At 44.5% G+C, this 18,441-nt stretch overlaps 1 protein-coding gene across 1 annotated transcript in view; it reads right to left on the bottom strand.

The window, feature by feature from the left end:
- Positions 1 to 18,441, bottom strand: part of LOC106572813 (tumor necrosis factor receptor superfamily member 14) — a 46,922-nt gene that overhangs the window by 8,013 nt on the left and 20,468 nt on the right. The gene's annotated exons all lie outside the window — the stretch shown is intronic.

Below are 18,441 nucleotides of genomic sequence, written 5' to 3'. Positions count from 1 at the left end.
CCAATCACATTCAAACTCATGTTAAATAGAAGTTATTACACACCCGCCATCATTTAAAGTGACTCTGATTAATCACAAATAAAGTTCAGCTGTTCTTGTAAGATTTTCCTGACATTTTCTTAGTTGCATCTCAGAGCAAAAGCCATGGTCCGCAGAGAGCTTCCAAAGCATCAGAGGGATCTCATTGTTGAAAGATATCAGTCAGGAGAAGGGTAGAAAAGAATTTCCAAAGCATTACATCACAAAAACCTGCCATTTTAACAGGGGTGTGTAGACTTTTTATATCCACTGTACAGATGGGCTGTAAAAAAGAAAATATAATTTGCCCTTATTAAACTCGCCAGATAATTTTCCATCAATTGATGTCGATTTAACTTGTTTGATTGCAATGATTAAGCAATAAGGTCTGAGGAGGTGTGGTAGGCTATATGGCAACTAGTGGTATATTGGCCATATACCACAAACCCCTGAGGTGCCTTATTGCTATTGAAGTTATTAGCAATGTAAATAGAACAGTAAAAAGGTTTTTTTTTGTCATACCAGTGGTACACAGTATGATATATCACAGCTTACAACCAATCAGCATTCAGGGCTCAAATCACCCAGTTTATAATTGTAACTATAAACTGGGTAGTTCGAGCCCTAAATGCTAATTGGCTGATAGCCGTGGTATATCAGACCGTATACCATGGGTATGACAAAACATTTATTTTTACATCTCTAATTACGTCAGTAACCAGTTTATAATAGCAATAAGGCACCTCAGGGGTTTGTGGTATATGGCCAATATACCACGACTAAGGGCTGTATACAGGCACTCCGCGTTGCATCTAATTTCAGGGAAAAGTCCACAATGAAACTGATATTAAATTTGGAGAATGATACATTTGCAATAGACCTGTGACCATTATCACAATTGATAACTATCAATTTAATTAACTTAACATGGCCGTTAATAATTGCATAATAACACAAGGCTACAACAACAATACACTGAAGTTATAGGCTATTATTTTAAATCTGTTTGCCAGCTGCAGGTAGGCTACACAAGTGGCACAAATTGATTTGCAATGACTCCAGCCATATCGTCATTTCAACATATTAATTGCAACAGTAGCCTACAATGGCATATAAATGAATAAGCTACTTGATTGCCAACAGATGCAAATTAATGTATCATTCTCCACATTTAATGTCTATTTCATCGTGTAATTTTGCCCATAACAGAAGCATGCGAGGGAGTTCCATAGCTTCCATTTCAAATGTCCACTTGCACAGTGCTCGGGAACCAATAACTGAGCATATGTAAAACCCTTTTCGCTTGATACATATTCCATATGAAAAAAGTCAACGTTAGTTTAAAGTAAACCGCATTCTATCTGAGTGAATTTATCTTGAGCTCTAGTGCGCCTAAAGTCATTTCCCAGTGCTTTACCGCGGTTACGTCAGTTCTAGCGCGTTAATATGTTTTATGGAAAAAGTGTTCGAAATAGGTGTCTCCATAATGACAATCTAAATAGCCTACCTACAACCAATGTTGACCTCTAATTTTATTGGGCACCGAGCAAATGTTTGGTCTTGTGAGCAACTTCCAGCGTGCTTTTAGAGCAAACACGGAGGCTGAACCCTTACAGTTTTAGACAGTAACCAGAAGGCTATTGTGGATATCTGAGCATAATGTAGGTCCACCAACAAAACCAATGGAGCAAATTCCATAACATTTTCACAAGGAAATTGCTTTTGATTTCTATGATATAGCCTACAGTATCCTATGTGTGATGTTCAATGCAGGCCTACATTGCATAAGACTTTTAAAAAGTTTTTACATTATGAAGGGCTTGACATTAATTCATCATTGTTGGCCTCCTGAGTGGTGCAGCGGTCTAAGTCAATGCATTGCAGTGCTAGAGGCATCACTACAGACCTGGTTTCGATCCCGGGCTGTATCACAACTGGCCGTGATCGGGAGTCCCATAGGGCGGCACACAATTGGCCCAGTGTTGGGAGGGTTTGGCCGGGGTAGGCCGTCATTGTAAATAAGAATATGTTCTTAACTGACTTGCCTAGTTTAATAAAAAACGTTTTGTTTTACTATGTCTGTAACATCATGGGCCAAATAGGTGCATGTAAATTGCATTGTATTGTGTTGTATGATGCAAGAAACCACAACAAAATACAATTAATTATTACCATACAATGAATTAGACAATGTAGACTACACTACCCCTCTGCCTATTGGCCTATTTGCATAGTCAAGCCCGTCTCAAAATATAACACTGCCGCTTTAATGAAGACGTAAGCTTTTTACCGGACGGACTTTTCAAAGACAGTAAGAAATGTAGCCTACACGGTTTGTGCTCTTGTGGGAAGCAGTAACTCCGCATTGCTGACCTATACTTATCTACAACTGGGATAATAACGCGATAACAAAAAATATCAACAAATGTGCACACGTGCGGCTCTGCGCTCTGATCTGAAAAGCGCATTCACTCGCGAGTGACTGAAAGATCGCTCGTGGGCTACCCCTGCCCATACAATTCTACTCCATTGATCTCTGGCTGTGCCTACAACAATATCACAGACTCAATATTGTAAAGTTAGATTTGGTTTGGTTTGTTGCAATGAAAAGCGACTGATATGTTTATTCGATCACAGAAAAAAAACATTGATCTATAAAGTGCAAACTAATGGGGAAAACTCAGTGAAATGCAATCTCTTGCGTCTTTGCACAGCATGGCATTTCAGTTCAGGAGGAGGTGCGTGACTGCGCAGTTTAGAGGGAACATTGCCTACATCTGGTAAAACGTTGTCACCACGTGCGCGCGTGCTGCTCTGTCTTCGTGACTCAGCTGCAGCACTCACTCAACCAGTGCTCTCAACACATGTGCGCACACTCCAGCCCAGCCCATCACTCACTCACTCACTCACTCACTCAGTAACAGCCTGGTCACAGTGAAATATATTCACGGATAATGGTAACTTATTTTGTACATAATATTGATGCTATCATCTCTTATGAGGAGCTTCTGGATATCAGAACAGTGATTACTCACCTCGAACTGGATGAAGATTTATTTATTTAATGAGTCTGACAGAAAGGATATAATGTTGCTCCCAGACAAGGCCCAAATCCACATAATTCGCATCAAGAAAAGAAGGAAATACAGGGGGAGGAGATCGGGGTGCCTTGTTACAATTCGTTGGCGAGTGGGTAACCCGCCTCTACCATCCGTTCTATTGGCCAATGTGCAATCACTGGAGAATAAACTGGATGAGCTCCATTCGAGCCTATCTTATCAACGGGACATTAAAAAAAGTAACATCTTATGTTCCACCGGGTTGTGGCTGAACAACGACATGGATAACTTACAGCTGGCTTGGTTTTCTGTGCATCGGCAAGAAAGAATAGCTGCCTCCGGTAAGACAAGGGGTCGATGTGTGGGTGTGTCTATTTGTCAATAACAGCTGGTGCACGAAATTGAATATTAAGGAAGTCTCGAGGTTTTGCTCGCCTGAGGTAGAGTATCTCATAATAATCTGTAGACCACACTATTTACCAAGAGAGTTTATCTATATTTTTCTATTTACCACCACAAACCAATGCGGCACTAAGACCGCACTCAACAAACAGTATTAGGCCATAACCAAACAAGAAAATTCTCATCCAGGGGCGGCGCTCCTAGTGGCCGGGGACTTTAATGCAGGGAAACAAACCCGTTTTATGTAATTTCTTCCAGCATGTTACATGTGCAACCAGAGGGGAAAAAACTCTAGACAACCTTTACTCCACACACAGAGACGCATACAAAGCTCTCCCTCGCCCTGAATTTGGCAAATCTGACCATAATGCTATCCTCCCGATTCCTGCTTACAAGCAAAAACTAAAGCAGGAAGTACCAGTGACTTGCTCAATACGGAAGTGGTCAGATGATGCAGATGCTACACTACAGGACTGTTTTGCTAGCACAGACTGGAATATGTTCCGGGATTCATCCAATGGCATTGACGAGTACACCACATCAATAAGTGCATCAATGATGTCGTCCCCACAGTGACCGTACATACATACCCCAACCAGACGCCATGGATGACAGGCAACATCCGCACTGAGCTAAAGGTTAGAGCTACTGCTTTCAAGGAGCGGGACTCTAACCCAGATGCTTATACGAAATCCAAGAACACCAATGTAACCTGCCTAAATGACTACTGACCCGTAGCACTCACGTCTGTAGCCATGAAGTGCTTTGAAAGGCTGGTAATGGCTCACATCAACACCATTATCCCAGAAACCCTAGACCCAATACAATTTGCATACCGACTCCAACAAATCCACAGATGATGGAATCTTTATTGCACTCCACATTGCCCTTTCCCACCTGGACAAAAGGAACACCTACATGTGAATGCTATTCGTAGACTACAGCTCAGCGTTCAATACCATAGTGCCCTCAAAGCTCATCACTAAGCTAAGGACCCTGGGACTAAACACCTCCCTCTGCAACTGGATCCTGGACTTCCTGACGGGCCACCCCCAGGTGGTAAGGGTAGGTAACAACACATTTACCACGCTGATCCTCAACACAAGCACGCCCCAGGGGTGCGTGCTTAGTCCCCTCATGTACTCCTTGTTCACCCATGACTGCATGGCCAGGCACGACTCCAACACCATTATTAATTAATTAATATTGCTACTCCTACTGCTCTCTCTTCGTCTGCCCACGTGTTGTCGCATACCCCTAGAGCATCGAGCCAGCGGGGTGGTGGCACTGGAATCCTCATCTCTCCCAAGTGGACATTCTCTCTTTCTCCGCTGACCCATCTGTCTATCTCCTCATTTGAATTCCATGCTGTCACAGTTACCAGCCATTTCAAGCTTAACATCCTTATCATTTATCGCCCTCCAGGTTCCCTTGGAGAGTTCATCAATGAGCTTGACGCCTTGATAAGTTCCTTTCCTGAGGATGGCTCACCTCTCACAGTTCTGGGTGACTTTAACCTCCCCACGTCTACCTTTGACTCATTCCTCTCTGCCTCCTTCTTTCCACTCCTCTCCTCTTTTGACCTCACCCTCTCACCTTCCCCCCTACTCACAAGGCAGGCAATACGCTTGACCTCATCTATACTAGATGCTGTTCTTCCACTAATCTCATTGCAACTCCCCTCCAAATCTCCGACCACTACCTTGTATCCTTTTCCCTCTTGCTCTCATCCAACACTTCTCACTCTGCCCCTACTCGGATGGTATTGCGCCGTCCCAACCTTCGCTCTCTCTCTCCCGCTACTCTCTCCTCTTCCATCCTATCATCTCTTCCCTCTGCTCAAACCTTCTCCAACCTATCTCCTGATTCTGCCTCCTCAACCCTCCTCTCCTCCCTTTCTGCATCCTTTGATTTTCTCTGTCCCCTATCCTCCAGGCCGGCTCGGTCCTCCCCTCCTGCTCCGTGGCTCGACGACTCACTACGAGCTCACAGAACAAGGCTCCGGGCAGCCGAGCGGAAATGGAGGAAAACTCGCCTCCCCTGCGGACCTGGCATCCTTTCACTCACTCCTCTCTACATTCTCCTCTTCTGTCTCTGCTGCTAAAGCCACTTTCTACCACTCTAAATTCCAAGCATCTGCCTCTAACCCTAGGAAGCTCTTTGCTACCTTCTCCTCCCTCCTGAATCCTCCTCCCCCTCCCCCCCCTCCTCCCTCTCTACGGATGACTTCGTCAACCATTTTGAAAAGAAGGTTGACGATATCCGATCCTCGTTTGCTAAGTCAAACGACACCGCTGGTCCTGCTCACACTGCCCTACCCTGTGCTTTGACCTCTTTCTCCCCTCTCTCTCCAGATGAAATCTCGCGTCTTGTGACGGCCGGCCGCCCAACAACCTGCCCACTTGACCCTATCCCCTCCTCTCTTCTCCAGACCATTTCCGGAGACCTTCTCCCCTTCCTCACCTCGCTCATCAACTCATCCTTGACCGCTGGCTACGTCCCTTCCGTCTTCAAGAGAGCGAGAGTTGCACCCCTTCTGAAAAAACCTACACTCGATCCCTCCGATGTCAACAACTACAGTCCAGTATCCCTTCTTTCTTTTCTCTCCAAAACTCTTGAACGTGCCGTCCTTGGCCAGCTCTCCTGCTATCTCTCTCAGAATGACCTTCTTGATCCTAATCAGTCAGGTTTCAAGACTGGGCATTCAACTGAGACTGCTCTTCTCTGTGTCACGGAGGCTCTCCGCACTGCTAAAGCTAACTCTCTCTCCTCTGCTCTCATCCTTCTAGACCTATCTGCTGCCTTTGATACTGTGAACCATCAGATCCTCCTCTCCACCCTCTCCGAGTTGGGCATCTCCGGCGCGGCCCACGCTTGGATTGCGTCCTACCTGACAGGTCGCTCCTACCAGGTGGCGTGGCGAGAATCTGTCTCCGCACCATGCGCTCTCACCACTGGTGTCCCCCAGGGCTCTGTTCTAGGCCCTCTCCTATTCTCGCTATACACCAAGTCACTTGGCTCTGTCATATCCTCACATGGTCTCTCCTATCATTGCTATGCAGACGACACACAATTAATCTTCTCCTTTCCCCCTTCTGATAACCAGGCGGCGAATCGCATCTCTGCATGTCTGTCAGACATATCAGTGTGGATGACGGATCACCAGCTCAAGCTGAACCTCGGCAAGACGGAGCTGCTCTTCCTCCCGGGGAAGGACTGCCCGTTCCATGAACTCGCCATCACGGTTGACAACTCCCTTGTGTCCTCCTCCCAGAGTGCTAAGAACCTTGGCGTGATCCTGGACAACACCCTGTCGTTCTCCACTAACATCAAGGCGGTGACCCGATCCTGTAGGTTCATGCTCTACAACATTCGCAGAGTACGACCCTGCCTCACACAGGAAGCGGCGCAGGTCCTAATCCAGGCACTTGTCATCTCCCGTCTGGATTACTGCAACTCGCTGTTGGCTGGGCTCCCTGCCTGTGCCATTAAACCCCTACAACTCATCCAGAACGCCGCAGCCCGTCTGGTGTTCAACCTTCCCAAGTTCTCTCACGTCACCCCGCTCCTCCGCTCTCTCCACTGGCTTCCAGTTGAAGCTCGCATCCGCTACAAGACCATGGTGATTGCCTACGGAGCTGTGAAGGGAACGGCACCTCCATACCTTCAGGCTCTGATCAGGCCCTACACCCAAACAAGGGCACTGCGTTCATCCACCACTGGCCTGCTGGCCCCCCTACCTCTGAGGAAGCACAGTTCCCGCTCAGCCCAGTCAAAACTGTTCGCTGCTCTGGCACCCCAATGGTGGAACAAGCTCCCTCACGACGCCAGGACAGCGGAGTCAATCACCACCTTCCGGAGACACCTGAAACCCCACCTCTTTAAGGAATACCTAGGATAGGATAAAGTAATCCTTCTAAACCCCCCCCCTTAAAAGATTTAGATGCACTATTGTAAAGTGGTTGTTCCACTGGATATCATAAGGTGAATGCACCATTTTGTAAGTCGCTCTGGATAAGAGCGTCTGCTAAATGACTTAAATGTAAATGTAAATGTAAATTAAGTTTGCAGACGACACACAGTGGTAGGCCTGATCACCGACAACAATGAGACAGCCAATAGGTAGGAGGTCAGAGACCTGGCAGTGTGGTGCCAGGCTAACAACCTCTCCGTCAACGTGATCAAGACGATCGTAGACTAAAGGAAAAGGAAGGCCGAGCACGCACCTATTCTCATCGACGGGACTGTCGTGGAGCAGGTTGAGAGCTTCAAGTTCCTTGGCATCCACATTACCAACTAACTATTATGTTCCAAACACACCAAGACAGTCGTGAAGAGGGCACAACAACACCTACTCAGGAGACTGAAAAGATTTGGCATGGGTCCTCAAATCCTCAAAAGGTTCTACAGCTGCACCATCGAGAGCATCCTGACTGGTTGCATCACCACTTGGTATGGTAACTGCTCGGTCTCCGACCGCAAGGCGCTACAGAGGGTAGTGTGTATGGCCCAGTACATCACTGCGGCCAAGCTTCCTGCCATCCAGGACCTCTATACCAGGCGGTGTCAGTGGAAGGCCCTAAAATTTGCCAAAGACTCCAGCCACCCTAGTCATAGACTGTTCTCTCTGCTACTGAACGGCGAGACAAGAGGAACCGGAGAGGCAAGTCTAGTTCCAAAAGGCTTCTTAACAGCTTCTACCCCACTCCTGAACAGCTAATCAAATGGCTACCTGGACTATTTGCATTGCCCCACCACTTTTATGCTGCTGCTATTCTGTTTATTATATATGTATAATTACTTTACCTCTACCTACATGTACATATTACCTGAATTATATCTGTATATAGCCTCGTTACTGTTATTTTATTGTTGCTCTTAATTTTTTATTTTTTTTATTTTTTTTACCTCAGTTTTAGTAAATACTTTCTTAACACTTATTTTTCTTAACTACATTGTTGGTTAAGGGCTTGTAAGTAAGCATTTCCCTGTAAGGTCTACTGCCACTGTTGTACTCGGCGCATGTGACAAATATACATTTATTTGATTGGTAATTTAGAAGTAGAACAAAAACCCGCGACCAATACATATTCACCTATAACATTGTTTTCAAATGACAGAATTTCACAAGAAAATGACGGACATGGCAACCGTTTGAGGGACTTTCCAAAGCAGCGGTGTTCTTCTTCGATGAGGTTTAACGGTGGTTGGCATCCAATAAATGTTGCATTACCGCCACCTACTAGACTGGAGTACAACTCCCTTATACTTTGCTTAAAAAAAAAAAAGGAAATGCATCAACAAATACCCTACCATCATTAAAAACCCACCACCCTACTCCGCTATTTAAATATATCGAGTACTACCTCTGGCCAACAGCCTGAAAGGACGGGACACCACCATTCAACACACCCAGTAACTCGTCAAGTCTCATACACCCAAATACTTCTCTGCAGCTGCCACCACAACCTCAATTTTCTGCGACTTACCTTCCATCCCTGCAGTACAGATGATAAGCATTGCTATAAACGCTCAAATTCCCCCCTACACACCGCTGCCACATGCCCATAAGCTTGATACCTGTAACAACGCAATGTATTCAGCACAAAAGCTCGTACGGGATAAATATCCTAACACCACTTTTGTCGGGCAAAGACAACATCAAAACTCAAAAGAACAGACAACAACTCTTCTGTTTCACCACTCACGCCCCCCTGTCTGCGTCGCACCAAACGACGAGCATCACAAACACCGGGAATCTTCCCCTTCAGTCGGTCAACTTTCACATTTACCGCTACCCAGGTAATCAACTCCTTTCAACGGCGTCCTTTTCTAGAGAGCAAAACGATTCACAGCTCTCGATGAAATCCCGGACATTACTTTCACTTCTAAAATCGCCAATGTCTCTTTTAAATTCGTTTTTTATTTTTCAATTTCAGCCAAGGGGAGGGTTTAGTATTTTTTAAATGTAATCCAGCGGAGGGTCATGATAATTGATTAATTTCTCAGTGTTTTAGAAATTGTCTATTTCTCAGTGTTTTAGAAATAGTTGCTTATTAGGCAATATATCGATGTGTGCCCTCATCTCGGATTCTCCGCTAGGCGCGCAATTTCAAGTGCGCCTATAGGCTATTTTAGTGTGGTCACAATCAAATGATCCACAGCCTATATGCTACTATGGGCATGCTCTAAGATAGCTACTGTGTGTGTGTAGCTACTGCTGCATTACACAGTGCAATGGATATTCCAAATCTGAGCCTCGACCTGCTCTGCTCTCGCTGATCAAGTACTTTGTGTGCTGCCTAACCAATGGCTGTGCTGTGTAGGCCTATGGTGGCAGTTCAAGAGGGGAGTCAAATGATTCTTCTGAAAATAATTTGATTAGGCCTAGTCCAAAAAGGACTAGCCTATGTTCACAATGGTGGAAAAACGACCTAATTGTCATACTGTAGTAAAAGTAAAGATAGCTTAATAGAAAATGACTCAAGTAAAAGTGAAAGTCATCCAGGAAAATACTACTTAAGGGAAAGTCTAAAAGTATGATGTGTTATTAATTTTTTTAAATATATTCTTGTACATTGTGGACAATTCTCTGACATGCTGTGATGTACACCACAGGTCAAATGTTTTAGAACACCTACTCATTCAAGGGTTTTTCTTTATTTTTACTATTTTCTACATTGTAGAATAATAGTGAAGACATCAAAACTATGAAATAACACGTATGGAATCATGTCGTAACCAAAAAAGTTAAACAAATCAAAATATATTTGATATTTTAGATTCTTCAAAGTAGCCACCCTTTGCCTTGATGACAGCTTTGCACACTCTTGGCATTCTCTCAACTAGCTTCACCTGGAATGCTTTTCCAACAGTCTTGAAGGAGTTCCCACATACAGCAACCTAGCGGTCAGGCTGATCTTAGGCTAAATTTGGACCAAAACGGACAGACTAAACAGCCCAAAATGGGCCGACTAATTTTGGGCAAAATATTGTAGCCAAATTCTAAGTTCTCTTGGTCCCTTATAATTATCTGTAAGTTGATTTTTGATCTGTTTTTGTGAGCGATGTGGCCACTTTTGTTTCCTGCCACTTCAATTGAAGGGTGTTGCTACTCTGTTGCGGTAAAACCACATGCGGTTATTATGAGGATGACAGCATCTAATGTTGGCTTCAACTTGGCTTTACATGCAAATCCTTCCATTAAAAAGGAACCTAGTTTTTGATCTCTTTCTCATTATAAAACAGCGATGGTGTGATTAATGCTACCACTATTCATGGATTTATTATGTGTGCCTGCATCGGCCACATACTGTAGGCTACAGAAGAATTGCCATGCATGCATCTCATCTATTTAGTCAGTCAATGTCCACATCATTCTCAAATATTTTATAATGTAACAATAATTGGTATATCAAGGCCTAACAAATAAATGAATCCTAAAGTGGTAATGGCCTACTTTTTAAAATATTCTTTCTTTATTTATTTATTTACACTTTGTGCATGATTGTTTTTGTGGGAGGGGTTCTATATTAGGCCCTATATGTACAAATACATAAATTATACAATTGTATAACATTGAGGTTCTTGACAATTACAATTTAAGTTATTGAAAAAGTCCCAAAAAGCCCTTGAATTTGACTTGCCAATGTCTGTATGAACATTTTCAATACATTTGCAAAAATGACAAACACGTTAACACTTTCTCTTTAAGGGATATTGTGTGTAGATGGGTGAGAGAAAAATATATATTTGATCCATTTTGAATTCAGGCTGTGAATTTTTGGGGAATAAGTCAAGGGGTGTGTGATCAGTAGCAAACATTCTGTGACATCAGTCAGAATACAGGATTAGTTGGGAGTTTTTTATTTTTTTTATTTAACATTTATTTAACTAGGCTAGTCAGTAAAGAACAAATTCTTATTTACAATACAAGTGTAAGTAAAAACGAATGCAAATAAGTTAGAAATTGTGCTACTAATGCGCATGACGGCACAAACATGTCTCGTAAATATGTTTTCGTTTGGTTATCTTTTGGAAATTGTAGAAATAAAACATTTTCCTTCTTCAGAAGTTCCAGCTAGGCAGGCTAACGTTAGTTAGCTAATTAATTTTCTATCTATCCTACAGTAGACATATATTAATTATATATTTCATATAAGTAGACATACACTCATAATCGACTGTAGCGCATATAAAGCACCCATATAAAGCTACCGGTGGCTAAAAACACAATCATCGGGGGATGAACGAGTGACGAATTTCCGGCCAAGGGTGGTCCATTGAACTTCCTACTGCCTGAGCTATGTTGTTGATGTAAATTGAGAAGAGCGTGGGGCCTAGGATTGAGCCTTGGGGTACTCCCTTCGTGACAGGCAGTGGCTGAGACAGCAGTTTTTCTGACTTTATACACTGCACTCTTTGAGAAAGGTAGTTAGCAAACCAGGCCAAAGACCCCTCAGAGACACCAATACTCCTTAGCCGGCCCACAAGAATGGAATGGTCAACCGTATCAAAAGCTTTGACCAAGTCAATAAAAATAGCAGCACAACACAGATGTTTTTTGGGGGGTCAAGGTTCAGTAGCTCCTTTAGCACCTCAGACTCAGTGATTGTCTGCAGGGAGAAACTTTGTAGCGGGGCAGGGGAAAGAGGGAGAAGCATTGGGGATAGTCGCATTAGAAGGGGTGGGAGATGAGGAAATGTTGGACGGGCAAGGAGGCATGACTGAGTCAAATAGGAATCCTGACTTAATGAAGTGGTGATTAAAGAGCTCAGCCATGTGCTTCTTGTCAGTAACAACCACATCATCAACATTAAGGGACATGGGCAGCTGTGAGAAGGAGGGTTTATTCTCCAGGTCTTTAACCGTTTTCCAGAACTTCTTGGGGATAGACGCACAGAGAGAGAACTGATCCTTAAAGTAACTAACTTTGGCCTTCCGGGTAGCCTCTGAGTGCACTTATTTCCCATTTGCTTGAACGAGAGCCAGTCAGCCTGAGTATGCGTGCCGAGCCTTTCGCCAAATGCAATTCGTGAGGTGGAGTAACTCTGCAAGATCACGATCAAACCAGGGGCTGAACCTGTTTTTAATTCTCATTTTCTTTATGGGGGTGTGTTTGTTAACAATACCACTGAAAATATACTGCTCAAAAAAATAAAGGGAACACTTAAACAACACATCCTAGATCTGAATGAAAGAAATCATCTTATTAAATACTTTTTTCTTTACATAGTTGAATGTGCTGACAACAAAATCACACAAAAAGAATCAATGGAAATCCAATTTATCAACCCATGGAGGTCTGGATTTGGAGTCACACTCAAAATTAAAGTGGAAAACCACACTACAGGCTGATCCAACTTTGATGTAATGTCCTTTAAAACAAGTCAAAATGAGGCTCAGTAGTGTGTGTGGCCTCCACGTGCCTGTATGATCTCCCTACAACGCCTGGGCATGCTCCTGATGAGGTGGCGGATGGTCTCCTGAGGGATCTCCTCCCAGATCTGGACTAAAGCATCCGCCAACTCCTGGACAGTCTGTGGTGCACTGTGGCGTTGGTGGATGGAGCGAGACATAATGTCCCAGATGTGCTCAATTGGATTCAGGTTTGGGGAACGGGCGGGCCAGTCCATAGCATCAATGCCTTCCTCTTGCAGGAACTGCTGACACACTCCAGCCACATGAGGTCTAGCATTGTCTTGCATTAGGAGGAACCCAGGGCCAACCGCACCAGCATATGGTCTCACAAGGGGTCTGAGGATCTCATCTCGGTACCTAATGGCAGTTAGGCTACCTCTGGCGAGCACATGGAGGGCTGTGCGGCCCCCCAAAGAAATGCCACCCCACACCATGACTGACCCACCGCCAAACCGGTCATCCTGGAGGATGTTGCAGGCAGCAGAACGTTCTCCACGGCGTCTCCAGACTCTGTCACGTCTGTCACGTGCTCAGTGTGAAACTGCTTTCATCTGTGAAGAGCACAGGGCGCCAGTAGCGAATTTGCCAATCTTGGTGTTCTCTGGCAAATGCCAAACGTCCTGCACGGTGTTGGGCTGTAAGCACAACCCCCACCTGTGGACGTCGGGCCCTCATACCACCCTCATGGAGTCTGTTTCTGACCGTTTGAGCAGACACATGCACATTTGTGGCCTGCTGGAGGTCATTTTGCAAGGCTCTGGCAGTGCTTCTCCTGCTCCTCCTTGCACAAAGGCAGAGGTAGCGGTCCTGCTGCTGGGTTGTTGCCCTCCTACGACCTCCTCCATGTCTCCTGATGTACTGGCCTGTCTCCTGGTAGCGCCTCCATGCTCTGGACACTACTCTGACAGACACAGCAAACCTTCTTGCCACAGCTCGCATTGATGTGCCATCCTGGATGAGCTGCACTACCTGAGCCACGTGTGTGGGTTGTAGACTCCGTCTCATGCTGCCACTAGAGTGAAAGCACCGCCAGCATTCAAAAGTGACCAAAACATCAGTCAGGAACATAGGAACTGAGAAGTGGTCTGTGGTCCCCACCTGCAGAACCACTCCTTTATTGGGGGTGTCTTGCTAATTGCCTATAATTTCCACCTGTTGTCTATTCCATTTGCACAACAGCATGTAAAATGTATTGTCAATCAGTGTTGCTTCCTAAGTGGACAGTTTGATTTCACAGAAGTGTGATTGACTTACATTTACATTTAAGTCATTTAGCAGACGCTCTTATCCAGAGCGACTTACAAATTGGTGCATTCACCTTATAATATCCAGTGGAACAAGCACTTTACAATAGTGCATCTAAATCTTTAAGGGGGGGTTAGAAGGATTACTTTATCCTATCCCAGGTATTCCTTAAAGAGGTGGGGTTTCAGGTGACTCCGGAAGGTGGTGATTGACTCCGCTGTCCTGGCGTCGTGAGGGAGCTTGTTCCACCATTGGGGTGCCAGAGCAGCGAACAGTTTTGACTGGGCTGAGCGGGAACTGTGCTTCCTCAGAGGTAGGGAGGCGAGCAGGCCAGAGGTGGATGAACGCAGTGCCCTTGTTTGGGTGTAGGGCCTGATCAGAGCCTGAAGGTACGGAGGTGCCGTTCCCCTCACAGCTCCATAGGCAAGCACCATGGTCTTGTAGCGGATGCGAGCTTCGACTGGAAGCCAGTGGAGAGAGCGGAGGAGCGGGGTGACGTGAGAGAACTTGGGAAGGTTGAACACCAGACGGGCTGCGGCGTTCTGGATGAGTTGTAGGGGTTTAATGGCACAGGCAGGGAGCCCAGCCAACAACGAGTTGCAGTAATCCAGACGGGAGATGACAAGTGCCTGGATTAGGACCTGCGCCGCTTCCTGTGTGAGGCAGGGTCGTACTCTGCGAATGTTGTAGAGCATGAACCTACAGGATCGGGTCACCGCCTTGATGTTAGTGGAGAACGACAGGGTGTTGTCCAGGGTCACGCCGAGGCTCTTAGCACTCTGGGAGGAGGACACAAGGGAGTTGTCAACCGTGATGGCGAGATCATGGAACGGGCAGTCCTTCCCCGGGAGGAAGAGCAGCTCCGTCTTGCCGAGGTTCAGCTTGAGGTGGTGATCCGTCATCCACACTGATATGTCTGCCAGACATGCAGAGATGCGATTCGCCACCTGGAGTTACATTGTGTTGTTTAAGTGTTCCCTTTATTTTTTTGAGCGGTGTATATAAAAAGAAGGTCCAAGCGTCTTCGACAGAGGGGATCAAGCTGATTCTATACTATTTTACAGAGGCCAGTTCATGAAGGAAGGCTTGCTCATTAAAGTTTTTTAGCAAGCGTCTATGAAAAATCAGGACAGGTCGTTTCACTGACACAGGCTGTAAAACAGTGATCACTACACACATTACAGAAACACCAGACTGATACCTATAAGGATTATTTGTGAGGATAACATCAAGGCGAGTAGCCTTTTCTGGAATGTTTGGTGTCATACCTTGTGGGATTGGTAATAATCTGAGAAAGATTTAGGGAGTCCCATTGCTTTAGGATTTGGTCAGGTGGTTTATGCATGTCCCAGTTTAGGTCACCTAGCAGGACAAATTCAGACTTAGTGTAAGGGGCCAGGAGAGAGCTTAGGGCAGGTAGGGTACAGGCTGATGGAAAACGATATCACCCAGCAACAGTCAACAAAGCTATTTGAAAGTTTAATGCTTAAAACCAGCAAATCAAATTGTTTGGGGACAGATTTGGTGGAGACAACCGAGCACAGAAGGTGATCATTGGTAAAGATTGCCACTCCCCCACCTTTGGAAGATCTATCTTGCCTTAAAAGGTTATAACCAGAAAGGTTAACATCATTATTCACAACACTCTTCCTTAACCACGTCTCAGTAATGACCAACACATCTGGAATGGAGCTGGGAACCCACACTTTCAATTGATCTATTTCAGGTAATAAGCTTCTAGTGTTAACGTGCAGAAAACCCAGGCAGACAGGCCAGGGCAGACGGTGAACAGATCGCCAGGTGGAATCCAAGCAGCAGTGAAGCAGGCAATGGGATTAGGTGTCACACCCAGTTGGGAGAAGCTTTTATTTCTAGAGGCAGATTTCTTGTAGAAAATGCCAGTGGATGGTCTTTGAACAGCAGGAGGGGGTTTCAAAGACTCATGCAACTTGTTGGGCCCAAAGGCGTCGACACCGTTCACTTCACACCTCAGTGCTAATTGAAGTTGTATCTGTTCAGTCCTAGCAAGCCTGGCAGCCTTAACTCAGCATTCAGTCCCCATAAAGTAAAATACATCTTTGTAATGTACTTTATTTGTAATTTTTCTCTTTCTTCTTGGCTTTCAAAATAGCATCAGACCAAACACTACTTACTCAGTTCCAGGTTAGATGGTGTCCTCAGGTCTCATGGTGTCCTCAGGTCTCTTGTTTGCTACAGCACCCTACGTATAGCTTGGAAACAGGAAACCTTGGTAGCAGTAATCTTTCCGGTTAATTTTGGCCAAAATGACTTGCTGTTTTGACTTGCTTCACTTAACCAACCACGTTCAGGTTCTCTCATTGAAGCAGGGATTCTGAGCCTCCAAAAGGTCTAACAAGCCAATCATATTTAATTTTGATCTCTTTTTGATAATGATTACTGAATGATTTCCTTTACAAGTCAGTGTTTAAGACAGCTCTGTGTCACCGTTCTTTTACACAACTTGTCAATCATCTTTTAGGTTTCATTAAAAGCTCTGCAAGACTTCTCATAAAGAATGACAAAAAAAATGACTGAAGCAGATAGCAGAGGCATAATCACACTGGAAGAGCTGTGTTTGTGGCCATGTTCCAAGACACAGACAAGGCCACCAAGCAAGATTAGATCCGTTTTACGTCTTATACCCTGTTAGGGCTAGGGGGCAGTATTGACACGGCTGGATAAAAAACGTACCCGATTTAATCTGGTTACTACTCCTGCCCAGTAACTAGAATATGCATATAATTATTGGCTTTGGATAGAAAACACCCTAAAGTTTCTAAAACTGTTTGAATGGTGTCTGTGAGTATAACAGAACTCATATGGCAGGCAAAAACCTGAGAAGATTTCATGCAGGAAGTGGCCTGTCTGACAAGGTGTCGTTCTTCTTGTCTCTGTTTATTGAAGAGTGAGGATCTTAGCTGTCCCGTGACACTTCCTACGGCTGCCATAGGTTCTCAGAAGGCGGCAAAATGCTGAATCGTGGCTTTGCAGGCTCTGGCTGAAACAAAGTAGCGCGTTTGGGTAGTGGCTGGTTACAGTACTGTGAGACTCAGGCTCGTGCCCGCGTCGACCGAAAGCTTTGTTTTCTTTCCTCTGTTTAGCTAAATGGACATTCCCGGTCGGAATATTATCGCTTTTTTACGAGAAAAATGGCATAAAAATGGATTTTAAACAGCGGTTGACATGCTTCGAAGTACGGTAATGGAATATTTAGATTTTTTTTTTGTCACGAATTGCGCCATGCGCACGACCCTGATTTACCATTCCGGATAGTTTCTGGAACGCACGAACAAAACGCCGCTATTCGGATATAACGATGGATTATTTTGGACCAAACCAACATTTGTTATTGAAGTAGCAGTCCTGGGAGTGCATTCTGACGAAGACAACAAAACTATTACTTTTGTAATAGTAAATCTGATATTGGTGAGTGCTAAACTTGCCGGGTGTCTAAATAGCTAGCCCGTGATGGCTGGGCTATGTACTTAGAATATTGCAAAATGTGCTTTCACCAAAAAGCTATTTTAAAATCGGACATATCGAGTGCATAGAGGAGTTCTGTATCTATAATTCTTAAAATAATTGTTATGCTTTTTGTGAACGTTTATCGTGAGTAATTTAGTAAATTGTTAGTGAATTCGCCGGAAGTTTGCTAGTTCTGAACGTCACATGCTAATGTAAAAAGCTGGTTTTTGATATAAATATGAACTTGATTGAACAAAACATGCATGTATTGTATAACATAATGTCCTAGGGTTGTCATCTGATGAAGATCATCAAAGGTTAGTGCTGCATTTAGCTGTCTTCTGGGTTTTTGTGACATTATATGCTAGCTTGAAAAATGGGTGTCTGATTATTTCTGGCTTGGTACTCTGCTGACATAATCTAATGTTTTGCTTTCGTTGTAAAGCCTTTTTGAAATCGGAGAGTGTGGTTAGATTAACGAGAGTCTTGTCTTTAAATAGCTGTAAAGTAGTCATATGTTTGAGAAATTGAAGTAATAGCATTTCAAAGGTTTTGAAAATCGCGCCACAGGATTCAACTGGCTTTACGTAGGTGGGACGAATTCGTCCCGCCTGCCCCAGAGAGGTTATACCAGACTATAACATTACATGCAGTGTTTATATACATTTCAAATGTTAACAAATGATTAACTCTGACCAAGTTAACTAAAAGTGATCCTCATGCTGTATGGCTTGGTGTCTGTCTCAGATTGAGTTGCTTCTCTGTCCAACAGGGCTAGGAACCCTCCATGTTCAGGACCCCACCCAGAGCT

The sequence above is a fragment of the Salmo salar genome, chromosome ssa15 (genome assembly GCF_905237065.1).
Source record: "Salmo salar chromosome ssa15, Ssal_v3.1, whole genome shotgun sequence".
NCBI classification, from domain to species: Eukaryota; Metazoa; Chordata; class Actinopteri; order Salmoniformes; family Salmonidae; genus Salmo; species Salmo salar.
Note: the sequence above shows the minus strand (reverse complement) of the source record. Positions and strands in the feature narration are given on the sequence as shown.